Source organism: Pseudorca crassidens, chromosome 6 (assembly GCF_039906515.1).
Source record: "Pseudorca crassidens isolate mPseCra1 chromosome 6, mPseCra1.hap1, whole genome shotgun sequence".
NCBI lineage: Eukaryota > Metazoa > Chordata > Mammalia > Artiodactyla > Delphinidae > Pseudorca > Pseudorca crassidens.
Genome location: NC_090301.1, coordinates 79,657,380 through 79,678,460, shown reverse-complemented (window position 1 = coordinate 79,678,460; position 21,081 = coordinate 79,657,380). Strand labels below are relative to the sequence as shown.

The window sequence follows — 21,081 nt, the reverse complement described above, 5'->3', positions numbered from 1 at the left end:
CTTCATCTGTAAAAATACGAACACTTCCACATCTACACCATGGGGCAGTTGTGAGAACTGAAAAGGCAGAATGATTGAAAGAAAGCAACCCATGGCCTGAATCATAGTACAAAGCCAAGATCTATTAGCTTTCTTTCTTCTTTTCCCCAAATCCTAATTTGTGCATGTGCTAAATGTTCACTAAAGTTTAAGCACCTTGAGGTCAGGCACCTTTTCAATTTATCTCAGTTTCTGCAGAGCCCAGAAAATTATCTGACACATTGAATAATTCTTAAATGAATGACTATTCATTTCCTTCTCTGAGGACTTTTATATCCACTTTCAAATTCTCATTTCTTCCAAATTTTGAAATTTAGGCAACAGCAGATGATACTTCTAAGTTACAATCTCACCGCAACATTTTTTGACACATCATTCAATATGATTTCCCATCTCACTGAAATAATTCTCCAGTTTCTCTTGAGGGAATTGTGAAAAATTGCATTCATGATCTAGCTCTAAATTCTTCTACAGAATGTGGTTTTGATAAGTAAACAAAGGTTTCAAAAGTTTCCTTCTATTACGTGTGTACTTAAAATGTTCAGTCTCAAGTTACTTAAGACTGCTCTAAACCTGAAGTAAGAACTAGTCACTTAGAAAAAAACAGAAGTTATTCAAACAAAACTTAGAAGTACAAATCTGCCAAGGAATTTTTTGTTTTTGCTGTTTTGTTATCTTTTTTGTTTTGTTTGTTTTATATCTTAACTACTGGAAAAGTCATTTCCCAGTTATCTAAGAAAGCAAAGTTATCTAACAAAATGATTAGAGTTTTCTAGCTTTTGAGTATAATGTAGGTGTTTCCTTGCTCTCTCTCTTTTTTTCTTTTCTATCCTCCCCTCTTTCCCTATTCATATTGGTAAACTGCTTTCTAGCCATTGTGAGGGAACAGATTTTTTTTGGCAAAACTTAGTTCAAAACTTTTGTTCAAAAGCAAAGAAAAGTTGTTGTTTACACCTGCCTTTATTCTGGGAAAAGTAAAATCAAACTAAACATTCTTTGCCTCCAGCCTTCAGTCTTGTCTTTGAAATGCTTATACAGTAGCTGATCTCTGGTAGGACAGCTTTTGCCCTGAAGAGAACTTCTATTTATAATGTTTACATATGATCCCAAAAAAGGAGGGAAAGGAAGAAGAAAATTATATGCACGGAACTTTATTTAGTCTCCAGAATCATAACCCAAAAGGGAGCTGGTCGATCAGAAGAATGGGGGTGGGCAGGGTGGAGAGTTTCCCACCCTCAGTATAGAGATCTCCTGTTTCCGTCCTTGAGAGGTCACTCTCAATCCACTCACAACCCCTCTTGACAGGGAGGGAACCGCAACCATGACTGCCGTGCAGTTCGGGAAGTGTCCCAGTGTGGCTAACTCACTCCATCTTCATCAGAGGAGACAGTGCGTGTGGTTGAACGCAGACACTTTGAGAGGTTTGTTCAAAAGCTGAAGCAAATCAAAAGAGAACAAACAGGTGGCATCAGGGAATTCTCAGCTCATGAAACCTGATCAGGTCCACCTTCAGCATTTGTTCTAATAGCCTCCTGCCCGCTCACCTTCCTGCCTCTGCCTCTGTGCACTCTCTTCCACACCACCTTTGAAAACACAAGTCTGATGGTGTCTCTCTCTGTTAAGTCCCAACGACAAGGTCCCAAACTCTTTCACAACCTAAGATATCCCTCATAAGCCACACCCCCCACCGTGTATTGACTGTTATCTCCCCCTATTACCACCCATTATTACTCCAGCAATATCAGACTCCTTATAATTCTGATTTTGATGCCCATTGTGCCTCTACCTGGAAAACCACGTGTCCTTCTGTGTTCCCAGGAGTCAATCACTTCCTTCTTTGGGCTGTTTTCCCATTCTGTGCCCATTTTTATTATTGTATCTATCACAGTATATCAATGGGCAAGTCTCTCCTCTACTTTAGATTGCCACACATGGCCATGCAATGTTTTCCCCTCACAACTCCAGAAAACACTGCTCATGTTGTAGAATATATGAATGGCTCGTGGGACAGCTCTGCCTATACTTGTAGTATTAGTAATAGTAGCTGCTGTTTATCGAGTATAAGCCAAGCACACTCCTCTCTCATCGCATTTTATCTGCGTAACAGAATCATGAATGGAGCACCATTCCCACCTCCAGTTAATGGCTGAGGAAAAGGAAGCCAACAAACCATAAGGAATTTGGCCAAGGTCCCACTGTAAATTGTGAATGCTTTAGGCACAAGGTCTGGGTCTAATTCTTCCATCCACCTCCAGTGCCTAGCACAGCTTCTAAAGTGCAGGAACCCTTATGTGTTTATTTGGAGCCTGAGAGAGAAGGCACTGACTCTCCTCGACTACTAGAAGGGTTTTGTATAAACCAGGACTTGGTTGCACAAAGATCTGGAATGTGAAGAAATTGAGGCAAAATGGCAGTTATAAGGTCAAAGAATTTTTTTTTTTTGCGGTACACGGGCCTCTCACTGCTGTGGCCTCTCCCGTTGTGGAGCACAGGCTCCGGACGCGCAGGCTCAGCGGCCATGGCTCACGGGCCCAGCCGCTCTGCGCCGTGTGGGATCTTCCCGGACCGGGGCACGAACCCGTGTCCCCTGCATCTGCAGGCGGACTCTCAACCACTGCGCCACCAGGGGAGCCCAGCTCAAAGAATTTAAGTAATGTAAATCTGAAAGAGCAAATTCTCTGTCATTCACTCAGCCGTTGTTTGGTGAGCACCTCCTCTACATCAGGCACTTTCGGTGTCTGGGACATGTCAGATCCTTGTCATCATGAAGCTTATATTTGAGCTGAGGGAGACGTATAATAAACATAGGCATAGTAGATAATTAAGGTATATAGTATGTTCAGGTGATATGTGCTGTGGGAAAAGAAAACCTGGAACAGGGTAAGGGTGGAGGTAGTCAGTGTGAAATTTAGGTCAGCATACCCCTCACTGAGGAGAAAACATTGAAAGCTGAACAAATACTGAAGGGGATGAGGGAGTTGGCTAGGTGGGTACCTGGAAGAACAGCCCTGGTGGACAGAAAGCCCCACGCATAGTCCCTAAAGCAGGAGAGTATCTAGAATGTCAAGGAACAACGAGGAGGCAATATATCTGGAGTAGGATTGCTAGATCAAACACAGGATGCCAGTTAAGTTTGAATTTGAGGTCCAGTGATAAAGTGTCAGTGCTATAGCTGGCTGTCAGGGTACCGAGGTAGAGGGGTATCTGTGGTAAAAGAAAATGATAATTATTACATGGAACAAGCTTATATTAAAAAAAGTATTAGTTGTTTCACTGACATTTAAATTTAACTGAGCATCCTGCATTGGTTTTTGCTCAGTCTGGCACCTGCCATGTAGAGCAGAGCGAAGAGGGGAGAGTAGTCTTTTGCCTTTCTGCCTCTCTCTGCAGGGAGCTGCTCTTTTCCCCTCACAGCCGTCCACCTTCTCCTATGTGGCAGGGAGCTTCGAGCTTTAGAGCTTAATCCCACAAAGTTTGCAATCAATGGAGTCTGATTCACATGTACTGTGGTTCCAAGTTCAAGAAGCCAGGAGAGAACTGGATGACCCAGTAGAAGTAGGGACCATGTGGTCAAGAAGACGATGCTCCAACAGGATTGGCTGGAGTCAACCAAGTACCTTCAGTCGTGTTAGACAGGACAGCTCCCAAAGGAAGAAAGAATGGTGGCTGAGGGAGAAACCGTGCTGTGGTGGTGTCCTAGTCTAGTCAGACTACTATAACAAAAATACCATAAATCGGGTGGCTTACAAACAACGCACATTCATTTCTCACAGTTCTGGAGGCTGGGAAATGTCTGGAGAGGCAGATTCAGTGTCTGCTGAGAGCCTATTTCCTTATAGACAGCTGTTTTTCCCCCTATGACCTCAGAGGGCGAAAGGGCAAGGGAGCTTCCTCAGGCCTCTTTTATAAGGGTTCTAATTCCATTCATGAGGGCTTCACCCTCATGATCTAATCACCTCCCCACCTCCCAATACCGTCACATTGAGGATTGGATTTCAACATATGAATTTTAGGCGAACACAAACATTCAGACCATAGCAGACAGGGTAGGTGCAGACAAAAGATATTCACACTTAGATATCTTGGCAGACTCGTGGCATTAAGTGCCTAATTAGACTCACTGGAGGATAGAAGCAACAGATAATAAAAAATTCCCCAAAGTGATTCTTCCAAATGTAACTTGGATTTGAAATGTATTACCCATATATGTTTGTTTGTTCGTTTGTTTTGTTTTAAACTGTTATCTTTAAAATTATTATGTCATTAATTAAACAAATACCATTCTTAATTGTCTTAACATACATCAAGCGTCCTTAAGGAGAATTGTTCCAGAAGCATGCTTGATAATGAATGGGTAGAGCTTCTTAGAACTCAGTTTCTCACAGTAATCCACTACTAAGATAGTCCACATTTAGCCGATTACAATGTTAACCCTCCTACCCTGTCTTCAGCACTGCTTGAGTGGATGTAAATTCTAGCATAGAATTGCACCCCAAGCCGGATTACAGAAATCAGTAAAAAAAAAAAAAAAAAAGTGTTTGAATGTCTTGAAGGGCCTGCACACCTGCAATTCTGTCTTGTAGAAGCTTTGGTTATACTGGTGACAGTAACTTCACAGAATTCAAGCCATTTATCACCAGATTTTCCAATACTTTTTGCTGATTAACTGTAATTATGAGGTGTCACAACTGTAGCCGGCTGTCGGGTTGAGGTGGGGAAGTGTCTGTGATGAAAAGAATTTGCAAGTGAACTTAGGTGAGAGAATGTTTTTCCAGCAGGAGAAGAAGAGGGTGTGTGGGTTCTGGTGTTTCGGGATTGTGGGACGCTGTTTAGCCCTACACAGCTGAATAGAAATTGTGCCCAGGGGTCACACCAAAACCCATCAGAAACCACACATTATAGCTTGAAGCCTCCTCTCTGCATTCCCTGTGGAGCTGGGGCATCTTTATTTCATATATCATTTATTCCTCCCATGGAGGGATTTCACAAAGGAATGGTCTGGAACAGTTATCAAGTTTCTTGGGACACTAGCTCGTGTGGGTCTTCCATTTGGGGGACCACATCTCCACCACTCGGGTTTCACACCATCCCTTTCTTTCCAGACAAACAAACGTATTTGTTAATTTGTCTATAAAACAAGCCTTTTACATTTCTCTGGAGACCTATTCACTAGTCATACCCAGAGTCATGTTTTTATTTGGCAATGTTGCTAGAATAACATTCAGCGCAGGAGAATCACTCTGGTACTTTCTCTGTCATAACATATAAACACATGCTGACAGAAGGCAAAGCAAAGAAGAAATACATGTGTTGACTTTGTCAGACTAACTTCCTGACCACTTTCACAGGCTCTGCTTAATGACTCCACCCACACATCAAATACTCCTCAGAGATGTGCTTATCAAAAATCATGTAAAAATCTATTGTGAGATTTCGTGGCGGACATCACTAATTGTCTGACACTCCAAATATCACTGAAGAGCTCCAGGCATGTGACGGAAAAAGCTCAAATTAAAATAGTTTTCATCCCCTTTACTTGCCAAATCCCAAGAGCCACCCAGCTCTTTCGAGAATATGGAGAATTCCAAACCCACCCCACCAGAGCTCTGTACAGCAGGAGATGAGATGAGTTGGTCTCAGGCATGGGATAATATCCCTAACGCCAGCACTCGTTCTTCTTCTTTTATTTGATTTCAACATGGCGTGTTGGCACACCCACTGGAGGCCAGGCACCGTGTGGGTGCTGGGAAAAGGTAGCCTCTTCTTTTATAGCCTCTCATCAGGGTCTTGAGGAACAAGTTTTCATCCTCGTAGTGTTTTAACAAGCTCCCACAAAGGCTTTCTTCCTGCCCCCAGACCCCTTTGCAGGGAGATTCTCCTTTCCCAAGCCCTCCCAAACAGCCGACCCACAGGGGGATAGTGCCGGGTGCCTCATCCTTGAGTTCCTGCGTTCACTAAAGATAACCCAAGGCAGGAGGGCCGGGACTCTTCCCCGGAGTTGAGGTGTTCCCTTTGTCCACTAGCCAGGGTGCCATTATGGAGAGGAGTGTGGTGGCTGTTCAGCTTCTTTGTCCAACCTCCCCTCCCCATCCTTTGCTGTCCGTCAACTCAAACTCCTACCGGGACACACTGGGAGAAATGCTGTCACCAATGAAAGGCCTCAGCTGCCTTGCAGCACTGAGTCCCTCTGCCAGCTCCCCCGGCCTGGGCGCTGGCGTAAACGTCGTGCTTCCATTTAGAGGACGATGAAAGGGCACGATGAATACAGTTAAGCCCCTTTAGGTTTCCTTTTCAAGTACACCCCACCTCTAGGTACCCCAAAATGGCCTCCCCAGGTTCTCCTCGTCCCTTTTCTAGTCAGAAGACGATGACACAGAGAAGAAACAGTACTGCTCAAATTCGAAAGCCTTCGTCCCCGGATTGTCTCTGCAAATCCAGCACAGGGAAATTTCCTCCTTTCATAATATTAATTTCTGTAGCACCTGCCCCAGTTTCCTTCCTCTGACTCTGCTGGAATTGCCTTCTACCCACTTAATGAGATGCAGTTTTCATTCTCCTTCCAAAGACCTTTGTGAGTTTGGGGGGAACCTGACAGAGGAACTGAGCTAGTCTTAATGCTGCCTTTGAAAGGTGGCAGAACATTACGGAGCCAGGATTTTCCAGCGGTGAGGGTGAAGCGTGTGTGGGTTCAGGAGGTGCTCCTGTTACTTTAGAAAGAGAGGCAGACAAGTCTTCCCGTGCATCCATGCAAGGCAAACTCATTCTCTTTCTGCTGCTGATTCTCTCTTCATTCACTTCTTCTCCCTCCTGGAGCAGAGCGTGGCTGCGGGGCCCACAGCTAGATATTTGTCATTCAAGTCTTTTTGGAACAAAACATAGATCACCATTAGCCACGTCTTTAAACACTGTTTGTGTTCGAGGGGGAGAAAATAAAAAAGATAGATCAGGGCTTCCCTGGTGGCACAGTGGTTGAGAGTCTGCCTGCCGATGCAGGGGACGCAGGTTCGTGCCCCGGTCCGGGAGGATCCCACATGCCGTGGAGCGGCTGGGCCCGTGAGCCATGGCCACTGAGCCTGCGCGTCCGGAGCCTATGCTCCACAACGGGAGAGGCCACAACAGTGAGAAGCGCGCGTACTGCAAAAACAAACAACAAAAAAGATAAATCAGGGAGGGTGGCATAAAATAACCCAAGCTTAATGAAATGTCAGTGGTATTATGGATTACCCTTCCTGGTAGGGTACACCTGGACCATAGGCTGCCGACATGGGTTCTTGAACAAATGATTCCATTTTTAAAATATTATTGCACTGGTTTAGTTCTATTTTCTCTAACTTACTAAGTCTATTTTATTGCTTTGTTCTCACTATACTTCTTCTAATGTACATGTTACCAAGTATTTCTTGGTAACTCTCCATTGTTTATGATGAAAAATAATACTGAAGAGCGGAGCAGAGAAGAGTCAAAGGGCATTGTTGAAAACACTCTGTGAAAACCCTCCTCCCGATATTCACCTCTGTACGTGCTGCCCTAATGATGGACTTACCTGGTCTAACTGATGAACTCAAAGGCAACCTCATCCTTCAGTGCCCAGCGAGAAATGGTCCTTCTCTGTCAAACTTGGTACGATTCTACAGGCACTTGTTTCCACTGCCCCTGCCCCCAAAGCATCCTGTATGACTCTGCTGTGAACACTGCCTTTCGCATCTCCCTCCCCAGCGAGACCACCAACCTCTGAAGAAAGGGAGCTATGTCTTTCATCTTTTGAGCTGCGGTGCCTGGCACGTAGTGGGGAGACAGGAAGTGTTTCCAGAGTATGTTTAAATAGACTTCTCCCCATGTCTTTTTCACTCTTCCATCTTGCCTGAATTTCTGCTAATTGACCCAGAACATTTCCTTTATCTTTATCACGGCCAATTGAGATAATGATGCCTACCAAATCACACAGACTGTATGTGAGTGTGTTAAATGTTTTTAAAAGCTTATACATTGGTGGTAGCACATTTATTATTCTGTCAATTAGATGATCGTAAGCTTTCTTCTAATCCAGAAAGAGAATCCTGGACTCATATGGTCCTTAAGTAATTTATATAGTGAATGCTTTGACATTCCTTTTCCCCATCTGTGAAATGCAGGGATTGAATGGCGTTGCTCCAAAGTCTCTTTTGGGTCTTGAATGCTCACAGAGGATTAGCCCTATTGTGTGGGGCGGGTAAAGTTGGGCTGGGAAGCAGAAGGAATATAATGGAGGCCCATGCAACTATCATAGACTTCAAGAAGCAAAATCTCATAAGGGGCTATTTTGATTAGTACTCATGGCTGCCAGCTGTGACTCCAGTCACAGGGGCTGAGGGAGAGATTTCACTCCTCATTCAGAAGCTGATTTGAGAAACGGACAGGGGTATAGTCAGGAACAGAATCTGAACACCGATAAGCTTCTCTTTTACTAACTATGAATTGTATGAATTGTTTCCTTCTTTTTTAAATATACTTATTTATTTTATTTATTTATTGTTTCTGGCTGTGTTGGGTCTTCGTTGCTGCACACGGGCTTTTCTCTGGTTGTGGCGAGCGGGGGCTACTCTTCATTGAGGTTCGCGGGCTTCTCACTGTGGTGGCTTCTCTGCTGCAGAGCACAGGCTCTAGGCACGCAGGCTTCAGTAGTTGTGGCACGTTGTCTCAGTAGTTGTGGCTCGCAGGCTCTAGAGCACAGGCTCAGTAGCTGTGGCACACGGGCTTAGCTGCTCTGCGGCATGTGGGAACTTCTCAGACCAGAGCTTGAACCTGTGTCCCCTGCACTGGCAGGTGGATTCTCAACCACTGTGCCTCCAGGGAAGCCCTCTTTCCTCTTCTTGATGTTATTCAATACAATATATAATAAAGCCTATTTAAAAAAAGTTTACTATTAAAAAATAGTTTATTGAGTTTTTTCCCATTAAATAATATTTGGCAAAATCTAATAAATGTGTTCTTTCTTGGTGTTTGTATTTTGGGGGCAATCTTCCAAAAGCTGCCCAAGCAGAAATGAAGTAATAGTATATAGTCATAGCACACTTTCATATGTTACTGATTCAGTTGTGCAGCCTTGTTTCATGACAGTTTTTCAAAACATAACCTTATGCAAAAACAAAAAAGTTTTATATAAAAGCACTAGCTTGTAATATAGGCAATAGAAGGATTATTATTATTATAATTACATCTTAGAAAAAGATTTATCAGTGGGTCTGTAAGTGGACATGTGCCAGGTCCAAAGAGAAATAAAGGTCTTGAAAGATTTCCAGTGACATGGTACTTATAAGTAAATATGTTATGGCTTTTGCTGCTGGTTTTTTAATTATTATTATATTTTCTCTTTTTTTTTTAGAGTCAGTAGGCAAGAACACTAAACACCATAAAAGGGATAGATTAATAGAAGCATAAGATTCTTTCTTTATATATTAACTTTCACTTTTGCTATAAAATAACAATTTGGGATATTTCAGTGTCGCTCTGATGTTTTGATACTCTGTCCAGGAAATTTTCATAGTAGAGATAGCTCATTTATTCTGCTGTTCCATGTCTAAATTCTACATGACTAGCTACCCAAACATGCAAATTACATTTAAATGAGCTTGACCTGGCAAATTCATACATATTTTTTTGTTGTGGCTTTGTCCTTGGTCTGCTATACCTATATGTTTTTTTTTTATTGTAACATGAACAATAGCTGCACTCATGTGATTTTGGACTCAGTACTAAATTCAGTGTCTTTCTTTCAAATTACAGTGTTTTAAATTCTAGACAGGGTCTTTTAAGAATGAAAATGCACATGTACTTCCTAATTTATTTTTAAAAAATGAAACAAATCAATCAACATTCTACTGAATAAATGAAATGTGGAGATTATATATTATTATTATTTTATACTTATGACTCCTCTGCTTACTACATTCTATCTTTTCGTTGTTTTTTCCCCTCTAAGCATGCTATCAATTCCTTTCCCCCGCCCCACCCCCAGTGTCCCATTCGCTGCTTCTACGATGCACCCTCTAATAACGTGATGGGGGTGATGGCTGGCTGTGTTATAGCTGGGCCGCTGGTGGTATCAGGAAGCAAACTTCACCATTTACTTAAAGCTTCATCGCTAGGAGAAAACTGACCTAAGACTAATTACAAATTAAGAGCATCTGTCTTTCTAAAGTAGCAAATATTTTTATCTGTGGTTGTGTGTGTGTGTGTGTGTGTGTGTGATTTTAAAGTGACTGTTAACTTACAAATGTCAAAATTAATGCTTTGTTGTTTATTTTTTTCAAAGCATTAGGAACTGCATTTAGTCCTTAGGACCCTGCTAATGACTTTCCCCCATATCTGGCTTGTCCCAAGAATGCTCAATAAGAAGACAAAGAAGCAGCACCAGGGATGAGAACACCAGACCGGACCAACTAAGTGAAACTGTCAACCCCCCAGGGAGGCATTAATAGTTTATTGGGTATGGAAGATGCATAACCAAGTAAAGGAAGAAGGCTAATAACCTTTAACATTAAGAAAAATAACTATTATTGTGACCAGTGTAGCATGAAGCACAAACAGAATACTCTCTGGGCAACACAAAATAATGTGTAGCCCACCAGAGCAATTAATAAAATGAAAGCACAGTTTCTTGCAGATGGATGTGTAGGGGAATAATGGCGCAGGGCTGCGCTGAGCTGTCATGCATCAGATACTACATCTGTTATGGAAATCAGGGGAAGTGGGGGCCTTTTGTTCATGCGAGAGCCCTCCCAACAGGGATTTGGCTGGAGTAGATTTTCTTGTTATTAAACATGATTTCTGGCTAGTCGAGAGCAGATGCTTCTGCAGCATTTGGAACTAATAACCAACCTTCAAGTGCATGCCACCCCTTAAAGAGGCTGGTACTGTTGGAGAGACCAATTTCAGCTCAAAGATAATGTGTTCAGTTCAGTTTCTACTTTGCACATGAATGACACTGATACCAGATGAGCCTTCTGGCCTAGAGTTTGCTGGAGACAGTAAAACAATGACTTTGGCCCTAAAGAAGATCAGAGCTTTCCAGGTGTACTTGCGAAGGACAATTCAGAATCAAGACAGCAATGTCGACTTTAGTTGGAGAGCAGAGAATGGGAGCAAAGGGAAAGATATGCAAACTCTTACGTATTTGGCAGGTATCGCCAGCCCAGGCTCTTGCCAGGCTCTCACATCTGGGCTGTGACTTTTTTTTTTTTTTTTGGCTGTGTTGGGTCTTCGTTGCTGCGCCCTGGCTTTCTCTAGTTGCGGTGAATAGGTGCTACTCTTCGTTGCAGTGGACGGGCTTCTCCTTGCGGTGGCTTCTCTTGCTGTGGAACACGGGCTCTAGGCACGTGGACTTCAGTAGTTGTGGCTCACGGGCTTTAGAACGCAGGCTCAGTAGTTGTGGCACATGGGCTTAGTTGCTCCGCAACATGTGGGATCTTCCCGGACCAGGGCTCGAGCCCGTGTCCCCTGCATTGGCAGGCAGACTCTCAACCACTGCGCCACCAGGGAAGCCCGGGCTGTGACTTTTGTTGAATGAAAAATGATTCATGAGGGACGTAGGACACCACCTAATCACTAAAGAAAAGCAAGTTTTCTTGATAAACCACTTGAATTCAACTGCCCAACATGTTTCTCCTGAGGTTTTTTTCCTTTATTTCTCTCCAGACACAGCACATTAATTTAACAACAGCAATAGCAACAAATAAACAGATCATACATTCTTTCCATGCTAACTCTTGCATAGATGATTGTTTTTAAATAACAAATAGGCATTTGGATCAAAAATTTTGCAGATACAAATGAAATTTGAATCAAAGTGACGAAGTTTTTTTTTTTTTTTGTCTGAAACTCAAAATAAATGTTTGAAAAATTCTAAAGTGCAAAGACTAGGAACAGCAAATAAGTATACTTTTACATTTGGTAGGTATTCTAATTTAAATATGTACGAGTATAGATACAGTCAGTGCTTTTGCTATTCACCTCAGGATCTTTTTTTATTCCAGGAAGTATCCTGTAGCTAGAATTTACCTCCCTAGAAATGAGACAGTAATTCTGGGATGGAACCCATGCCAACCAAGACATAGCTTGAAATGGCAGCATATTAGGCATTTCTAAACACGAAAATAATAGTCCCTATTTTGTTTTTATTATTGTTCCCAAATTTTAGAGGCTTCATTTTGAACTTGTTAACTCAACCCTTGATTACAGCTTGAAACGCTATTCCTAAATATATGAATTTTGACGTCCTCTCCCAAACTTTCCCCTATGATTCTATGCGGCCTAACAGCTGCTTCAACCTGTTGCATTTCAACTGCCACATATGATCCCCTGTTTGACACAAGTTCAATTCAATATGTAACTAACAAATCACCTAGAGCCTGGGTCCGGAGCACTGAATTAAACCAGAAGGTTTGATTGATAGATTAAATCTACTCTTGAGAAATGTGCCTGCCTATTCATAGATAAGCTTTCCAACCAAGGCTTTCCAGTGTTGCTACGTATCTGGGACCTTCAGGGACGAATACCATAACAACAACAAAACAAAATTTGCATGTGTAAGTTGCTCTCAGTTCGTGTACTTTCACATGGTTGATGACCTTTGATCCAATACTCACTGTTATTTGGAGAAGGTAGTCAATGAATATTTTTACCCTCATTTTCCAAAGAAAGAAATTGAGGGTGAACTGGGCCATGTGTCTCACTGGATACCACACAGCCAGAAAGTGGTGCAGCTAGGACTGATTCCTGGGACTCTGACCCAGTAAGGAAGGGTCCATTTAAAAGAAACATTTGTAACTGTTTTATACCCATTCCTTTAAAAGTGCAATTGATTTTTTTTCCCCCTGAGATTATAGTTAGAATTCTTGGGACTTCCCTGGTGGTGCAGTGGTTAAGAATCCACCTTCCAATGCAGGGGACATGAGTTCCATCCCTGGTCGGGGAACTAAGATCCCCCATGCAGCCTGCGCACCGCAGCTAGAGAGCCTGTGCGCTGCAATTACTGAGCCCACGTGCTCTGGAGCCTGAGTGCCACAACAAGAGAGAAGCCCACACACCACAACGAAGAACCCACATGCCACAAGGGAAGATCCAGCATGCCGCAACTAAGACTGACGCAGCCATAAATAAATAAGAGTCAGAGGAGGAAAGAGGTCATCTTAAAAAAAAAAAAAAAGTTCCTGCTAAAATCCAGGACAAATAAGATCCACAAGCATTTTTGAAGCTAATACTGTCTTTCCACAGAGGCTAAATTTTTGCCGTCTTGTTTGGCAGGTGTTAGGGATACTGACTGTAAGAAGGCTTTTTAAATGAGATGTCAACCTGGGCATCCCAGACACTTTTGATCTATAAAACCACTGTGGATATATGTTTTTTATGATTATTTTTCACAAACAGGGTTGTTAACCCTAATGCCCTGGCTAGTTTCCAGATAAAGGATTACAATTTGCCTTGCTAAAAACGTTCCCTGCTGCTTTAATTAGATATGGTATTTTCCCCTCCCTTTTCGGCACAGTCTGGTTTGCTCTGTCCTGTCAACCAGCTGCTGTTACTCACTCTAGGAAGATGAAATAATTCTTCTAATATCAACAGACAAAACGATAGCCACAAAGCTGGATTTCAAAACAATATATAAACTTAAATGACTGATGGTTAATATTTTAAAATTAAACCATAGAATAGGAAAGGAGCTTTGAAGATTATCCCTTTAAGCTGGGTCAGAGAGAGGCCACATTTCCAGGAAACCAGAACACCAAATTAATTTAGCCAACTCTGCTTTTAAAAATCTAGCCGATTCTGGCAAAAGGAAAAGCATAGAAAGGAAGAAAGAAGGAAAAGAGAGAGAGAAAGGGAGAAAATCAAACCAATTGATTTTTGTAAAAAGGTTTACTCAGTTGTTTTGCTATTATATGTGCATAGTAAGAAAGGTCAGCATATTCCTTTTTATTACCATGATGGCAAATAATTCTAGACCCTCTACTAACATCCTAAATTTGACAAAGAAGAATTTATTTAGCTAAGTGAAAACCATTTAAACCAAGGACCCAGAAAGCAAAGAAAAAATAAAAGGAAAAGGAATGTTCCACACCTTGGAAGTTGATTCGTGAAGAAAGATGAAATATTCATAACGTGTGACTGTAAGTTTTCATGGGATTATGTGGGAAAGGCTATATCCCATATGGTGTTTCCAGACTGCATCCCAGAGAGCTGCCATAAGGTGAGAGCTGGCGTGACAGAGGCGGCGTCCATCTGCATTTGGAGATGCTGCCCCTGACAGAGCAGATCTCCATATCTGGACCTGGCTCAAAAGCTGGATGGTCCGCTTCAAGCCCACACAACGACTGTCCTTTGCTTTACACGTGAGATTGCTGAATCTGACTCTGCCTCACAGATAACGCAAATAAGTGCCTCCCCACTACGAAAATAATTCCCATTTTGGGTTGCTTCCTGTATACATACATTTCTATGGATTCCTTTCATTCATACTGCTTCCAAATCTCACAGTTCACACGCTTCTCCCTCTTTTTCTGTTTCAGTGACCCATTTTCTCCCTTTCATTCCTAATGAATCACAAAACTGGAATTTGAAAGTGACAAGTACCATTCTTCAGGTCCTTAATACACTCATTTAGGAAGTTAAAAGTCTGAACATTTGCATAATAAATCCATGGAGTTTCGATGACAAACATAACAACATGGTATATTTATGGCATAGCACATGGAGCCCATCTTGAATGCCTATATTCAGAGAGGTTATCAGGCCCAGGAATATGGAGTGGTGGGGATTGTGGAAAACTGAAGGGCTCATTTCCTGTATAAAAGGGACAGCTTCTAATCAGCACCACATTTGATTTGTGAATTATAGTAACTAATTAAAAATTTTTTTTAATTCCATCAAGGTCAAGCTAACATAGGTATGCCCACTAGCTTATGTATTTATATTCTCAGGAGAATGGTTACAATGTTATACTGATATTAAATTAAGTTCAATGAAACAACAAGGCTTTACTGATTAACACAGGGAATAATGTTCAATATCTTATAAGAACCCATAATGGAAAATAATCTGGAAAAAATATATATATATACACATATATATAACTGAATCACTTTGCTGTACACCCGAAACTAACACAGTATTGTAAATCAACTATAGTCCAATAAAAAAATTAAGTTCAGTGAAAGGTTAAACTAGAAAACAGTCTCAGTTGTTCAGAGATGAGAGGTTGGTTTTCCTCGTCATCCAACTACACAGGATTTCCCCTCACTAGTGGCCCTGTGAAGGTGACTGACACTCATATGAAGGACAAATCAGATTACTTCCAAATCTAAGGTAGGAGTCTAAGACTAGGGACTTTCCCGACCACACCAACATGCTCTTTTCCTCATTACTGTACTTCATTCGCTTCTGACAGAATTTTTTTTAAGTGTCTGGTTAAAGCAGAAAATGAGACTTTTACGGAACTGCAAAATAAATAATTCAGTAATGCATTAAAAACAATAAAGAATCCAAATCATTAAGAATAACTGTGGTTGGTAACACCAGGGTGGCTAGCAGGAGACCTGATTTCTTGGCTTTTACCAGATCCGTGCCCTTGGACGACCCATTTAACATGTGTTGACCTTGTATAAAATAAGATAGTTGAAGAGTGAAGTAAGTCAGAAAGAGAAAAATAAATACCGTATGGTAACACATATATATGGAATCTAAAAAAAAAAAATGGTTATGAAGAACCTAGGGGCAGGACAGGAATAAAGATACAGACATAGAGAATGGACTTGAGGACACAGGGAGGGGGAAGGGGAAGTTGGGATGAAGTGAGAGAGTGGCATGGACATATATACACTACCAAATGTAAAATAGATAGCTAGTGGGAAGCAGCTGCATAGCACAGGGAGATGAGCTCCGTGCTTTGTGACCACCTAGAGGGGTGGGATAGGGAGGGTAGGAGGGAGACGCAAGAGGGAGAAGATATGGGGATATATGTATACATATAGCTGATTCACTTTGTTATACAGCAGAAACTAACACACCATTGTAAAGCAGTTATACTCCAATTAAGATGTTAAAAAAAGAAAAAGGTAGTTGAACTATATCAATCTAGTCAAAGGTCCAGGTCAATCTTACATTAACAGCAGACTCATTCGTCAAATGGATTTGCCTATAGAACCCACTAACAGAACAGATACAAGTGGAGTAGCTTGCCTGGAAAAATGTAAGGCCTTTGATGTCCTATTGAAATCACAGCAAGGCCTCCTCCAAGCCCATTTTGAAGCCACTGGACAAAATTTTCTCTAAGTTCCTTTCTATCATTGAAATTCAGATTTTTTATTTACTAGAGGTACATTAAATTCTACCCACCATGAAAATAAAATGATCTTTTTTTGCTCAAAATAAAATTCTTCCACAACTTCATTATCAATATTAACAATCCCCTATTAATTGCCCATTTTATACTAAAAATTTTCCTTGCCTTAAAGAAGCAATATAGGGACTTTCCTGGTGGCACAGTGGTTAAGAATCCGCCTGCCAATGCGGGGAACACAGGTTCGAGCCCTGGTCCAGGAAGATCCCACATGCTGCGGAGCAGCTAAACCTGTGCACCACAACTACTGAGCCTGCGCTCTAGAGCCCATGAGCCACAACTACTGAGCCCGCGAGCCATAACTACTGAGCCCGCGAACCACAACTACTGAGTCTGCGTGCCACAACTACTGAAGCCCATGAACCTAGAGCCAATGTTCCACAACAAGAGAAGCCACCGCAATGAGAAGCCCTTGCACCGCAATGAAGAGTAGCCCCCGCTTGCTGCAACTAGAGAAAGCTCGTGTGTAACAATGAAGACCCAACATAGCCAAAAATAATAAATAAATAAAATAAAAATTTAAACAAAAAAAGAAGCAATATATTTGTGAAGATGAGATTTTAGTATGAAGCGAAAATCTATCATTATAAACCAACTAATAAGAATAAATAAACTTTACAAATAATAATTGTATTACATATATTATATGGCTTATCTGGTAATAAACGAGGTCACCTTTATTTTATGGTCCAAATGACATTGACTCCAAGCCCTAATTCCATAACATCCTCTAATTATTGCTGGGACTCTCCAAGGGTTGCTTCACTTGTGCTCACAAAAGTCTGTCTACTGGAATCAGCCTTCACCCTCAGCCAATAACTAACTGCTGTGATCTTTCTCTGTGGCTACAGTTCCCTCTGCCAACGTCAACTGTTCTCCAAAGGGCCTGTTTGTTAGCCTGCTGCTGATTCTCCTCAGGAGACAGCAGTCTTGTGGATGCTCCAAAAGTCCCTCCTCCTTGAGCTACGGCAGCTCCAGTTGCCGTGGAAATGAGGAGAGAAGCCTTCCCTTCCCAGGAACACGCATGCCCATCTGTTTAGTTGATCTTCAAAGCAACACCCAGCATTTCCAGAATCCTGAAATGATGCTTAAGAGCTGGTACTCAGATTCTTCACCCTTGGTCTTGTGATATAAACTCTCAGCTCAACTCTCAGTAATTTAACACCTGCGTTTAAGTAAATTATGCTTTCAGAGAGTTCCCCCAATACTGGAAGGACATCTTTATTTATGGAGTGAAAGGTGCATTTTGAAGATTTTCTTAGTGTGTCATTCAGGATGGGCTAGGATATATCTTGCATATTCAGAATATGCAGGAACAACAAACAACCCCTAAATCTTAGTGACTTAAAAATCAAGATTAATTTCCTTTTTTTTTGCGGTACGTGGTCCTCTCACTGTTGTGGCCTCTCCCGTTGCGGAGCACAGGCTCCGGACGCGCAGGCTCAGCGGCCATGGCTCACGGGCCCAGCCGCTCCGCAGCATGTGGGATCTTCCCGGACCGGGGCACGAACACGTGTCCCCTGCATCGGCAGGCGGACTCTCAACCACTGCGCCACCAGGGAAGCCCCAAGATTAATTTCTTGCTCCTGTTGTCTACTACTCATGGGTGAGCTGTAAGAGTCATGAGTTGATGGACTCCGGCTCACCGAGGAGAGGTGACTTGGTGATTTGATGGACTGTTTTCTATATCATCTTCTAGAACCAGACTGAGGTTTCAGCCACTATTGGTTATATTGCTGGTTGCTAAGGCAGCAGGAAGAATTCAGAAAATCACCCATTGACTTGACGCTTACAACCAGAAGTATCACATGTCACTTAAATTCTCAATTCATTGGCCAAAGTAAATCATGTGCCCACTCCTAACTTCAAAAGAGCAGCGTGATCTTACCCTATGTCCCAACATTTGACCAAAACTGATGATTACTACATCCCAAAACAATCTTCCACAAAACTTAATTGGAATCTCTACCTCTAAAGATAGAAAACCACCTGCAATTCTAAAGGCCATATTCTTCACCCACCTTCTACCTCTCAATATTCCAAAAATCTCAAGAATCAGCATTACCCAGCAACTTGACTTATGGTTGTTAAAACAGTTCAGAGGAAAGAGTGGCCATTGACAAGGGGGAAGTTAAGGAAAAGAGAAAGAATATGAATTGGAACTTGAAGGAGAGGATTTAGATTTTTTAAAAGGAAATGAAAAAAATATGGTGGAAATCACAGACATGAAATCACAGACAAGAGAGCATGGGGAGCCGTGAGGAGAGAGTTTGCTTCTCTGTGTTGTATATACTTTGTCGTACAGTTATCAGCGACATAAGTCTGGAGTGGCAGTTTGGAAACAGATTGTGGAAGGCCACGATTAAGAATTTGGTCTTTGTTCTACAGAAAATGGGAGCCATTAAAGATTTTGAGACGAGGTGATGATTGCAATATGAGAAGATAAATCTGTTCATGGAGAAGTTGATGGATTGGAAGAGGGAAGCCTGATAGAAGAAACTAATCAGTCCACTACTGCCGTCATCAAGGGCTAGACAAGGATGGTGACAGCAGGAATGGTGGGGAAAAACAGCTGGGGAAAATTGACAGGGGAAGATTTTAATAGGATTGGTTGTATGACTAAAGGAAAGGAGAAAGGGAGAGTAACCAGCTCTGTGCCTACTTACTCTTCTGGTTAACACTGCCAGGATTAACAGCAATCTCTCAATACACTCTGTGTGAGTGTGTGTGTGTGTGTGTGTGTGTGTGAGAGAGAGAGAGAGAGAGAGAGAGAGAGAGAGAGAGAGAGAGAGTTGGGGAAGGAACGGCAGTGAGAGAGAATGGATGTCTGTGGATGCCCCGTAAGACTTTCTTTTTCATCTAGCTGCATGCATTAACTTGGCCCTAGGTACCATTAAGAGAGATTCAGTGTTCAATAAACTGTGTAGTGTTATGATGATGGGTGCCTACTATTTTTAGGATAAATGGTGATTTTGCTTGTTAAATAGTATATACTGCTGAACCAGTAGGACCATTTTGTGATTTCAGTGTTTTACTCTTAAAAATCCTTGTCTTGGACTTTGCAATCCAAATTGCCCTAAAACACAAACTAGGTTTGGCTTTTCAGTTAATTGGTACCAACAAGCTCTTCTTGACGAGTTCAAATCATACCTTCGAACATTATTATCCCCCTACACAGCCCCTCGATCAGACTTCCCTCGTAGAATCAGAGTCTGTGCCTTAAGTTTTACCATATTTTGCCTGCTAACACATTTCTAGCAACATAATATTAATATTTGTAAATATTTTCTTTTAGCTTATTCAAGAGGCTTTGCTCATGGCATTTTTCCAACTGACTGCTTCAAAGGATCCACAGGGCCAGCTGTAATTTCCCCAAGTGACTCTACTTTTGTACTCTATCCTCTGCATCTGGCAACTTTGGGCTATAGCAGGTATTGCTGTTCATATAGGATTCAAAAATATGTGTTTTATTCCCAGTCTTCCTCCCTTTCTTTAAGAGCTGCCCACAGAAATAGAGACACAGATGTAGAGAACAAATGTATGGACACCAAAGGGGGAAAGTGGGGGTGGGGCGGGATGAATTGGGAGATTGGGATTGACATATATACACTAATATGTATAAAACAGATAACTAATAAGAACCTGCTGTATAAAAAATAAATAAATAAAATAAAATAAAAAGAGCTGCCCACAGTCTGTGCTGCCAGCTATAAAACACTACTCAATATTTGTATATTATACCTAAGGACTTGAGCTGTAGAGCTAGTTCACAGTGGATGGAGACCGTCACCAGGTTACTGAAGACATTTTTATCTGTAACTTTATTAAAGCCACCATTGTGTCCAAGTCAATTATTTATAAGAAAAAAGATAATTTTTTTAATCTCCTATGCTTTATTCTAGATATTGGGTTAATTTAATTTCATTTTTTAATTTTTATTTTTTGGAATTTTTGAATTTTATTTTATTTATTTTTTTATACAGCAGGTTCTTATTAATTATCCATTGTATACATATTAGTGTATACATGTCAATCCCAATCTCCCAATTCATCCCACCACCACCACCACCCCCCGCCACTTTCCCCCCTTGGTGTCCATACATTTGTTCTCTACATTCTGTGTCTCTGTTGAAAGAAGATAATTTTTTAAAGTGGTTTTTTCTCTTTTTTTTGCAATTGTTTGACCCCACAAAAATCAGAAGGCACTAACGGACAACCAACCCATCCCCATGGTGCCCTGAGTGAATACAAGTCAGCTTAGATATATGATGGACTAAAATCCCACTACTTAAGGCTCCAAGCATTGAGAGGAACAGCCATCAAATAAAGTGGTGTTTTAAAGAATTCCAATATTTTCTTCTTAAAAATAAATTGTTTAATACACATCTATCACTGAAAGTCAACACCAAATCAATTTTTTAACGTCTTTATTGGAGTATAATTGCTTTACAATGGTGTGTTAGTTTCTGCTGTATAACAAAGTGAATCAGCTATACGTATACATATATCCCCATATCCCCTCCCTCTTGCGTCTCCCCCCAACCCTCCCTATCCCACCCCAAATCAATTTTTAATCATAATCGGAAATACAGTATACTGAAAACGGTATCATACTGATGTAAGAGTGCACTGATCACAAACAGCACTGAGAGTAAATAAATTATTATTCT

The 21,081-nt window shown here is 41.5% G+C and overlaps 1 non-coding gene across 1 annotated transcript; it reads right to left on the bottom strand.

The window, feature by feature from the left end:
• Positions 1 to 20,585: 20,585 nt before the first annotated feature.
• LOC137226869 (small nucleolar RNA SNORA79) lies at positions 20,586 to 20,733 on the bottom strand. Its single transcript, XR_010944566.1, has one exon. It is a non-coding gene; the product is annotated as a small nucleolar RNA SNORA79 (small nucleolar RNA).
• Between the last annotated feature and the right edge of the window lie 348 nt (positions 20,734 to 21,081).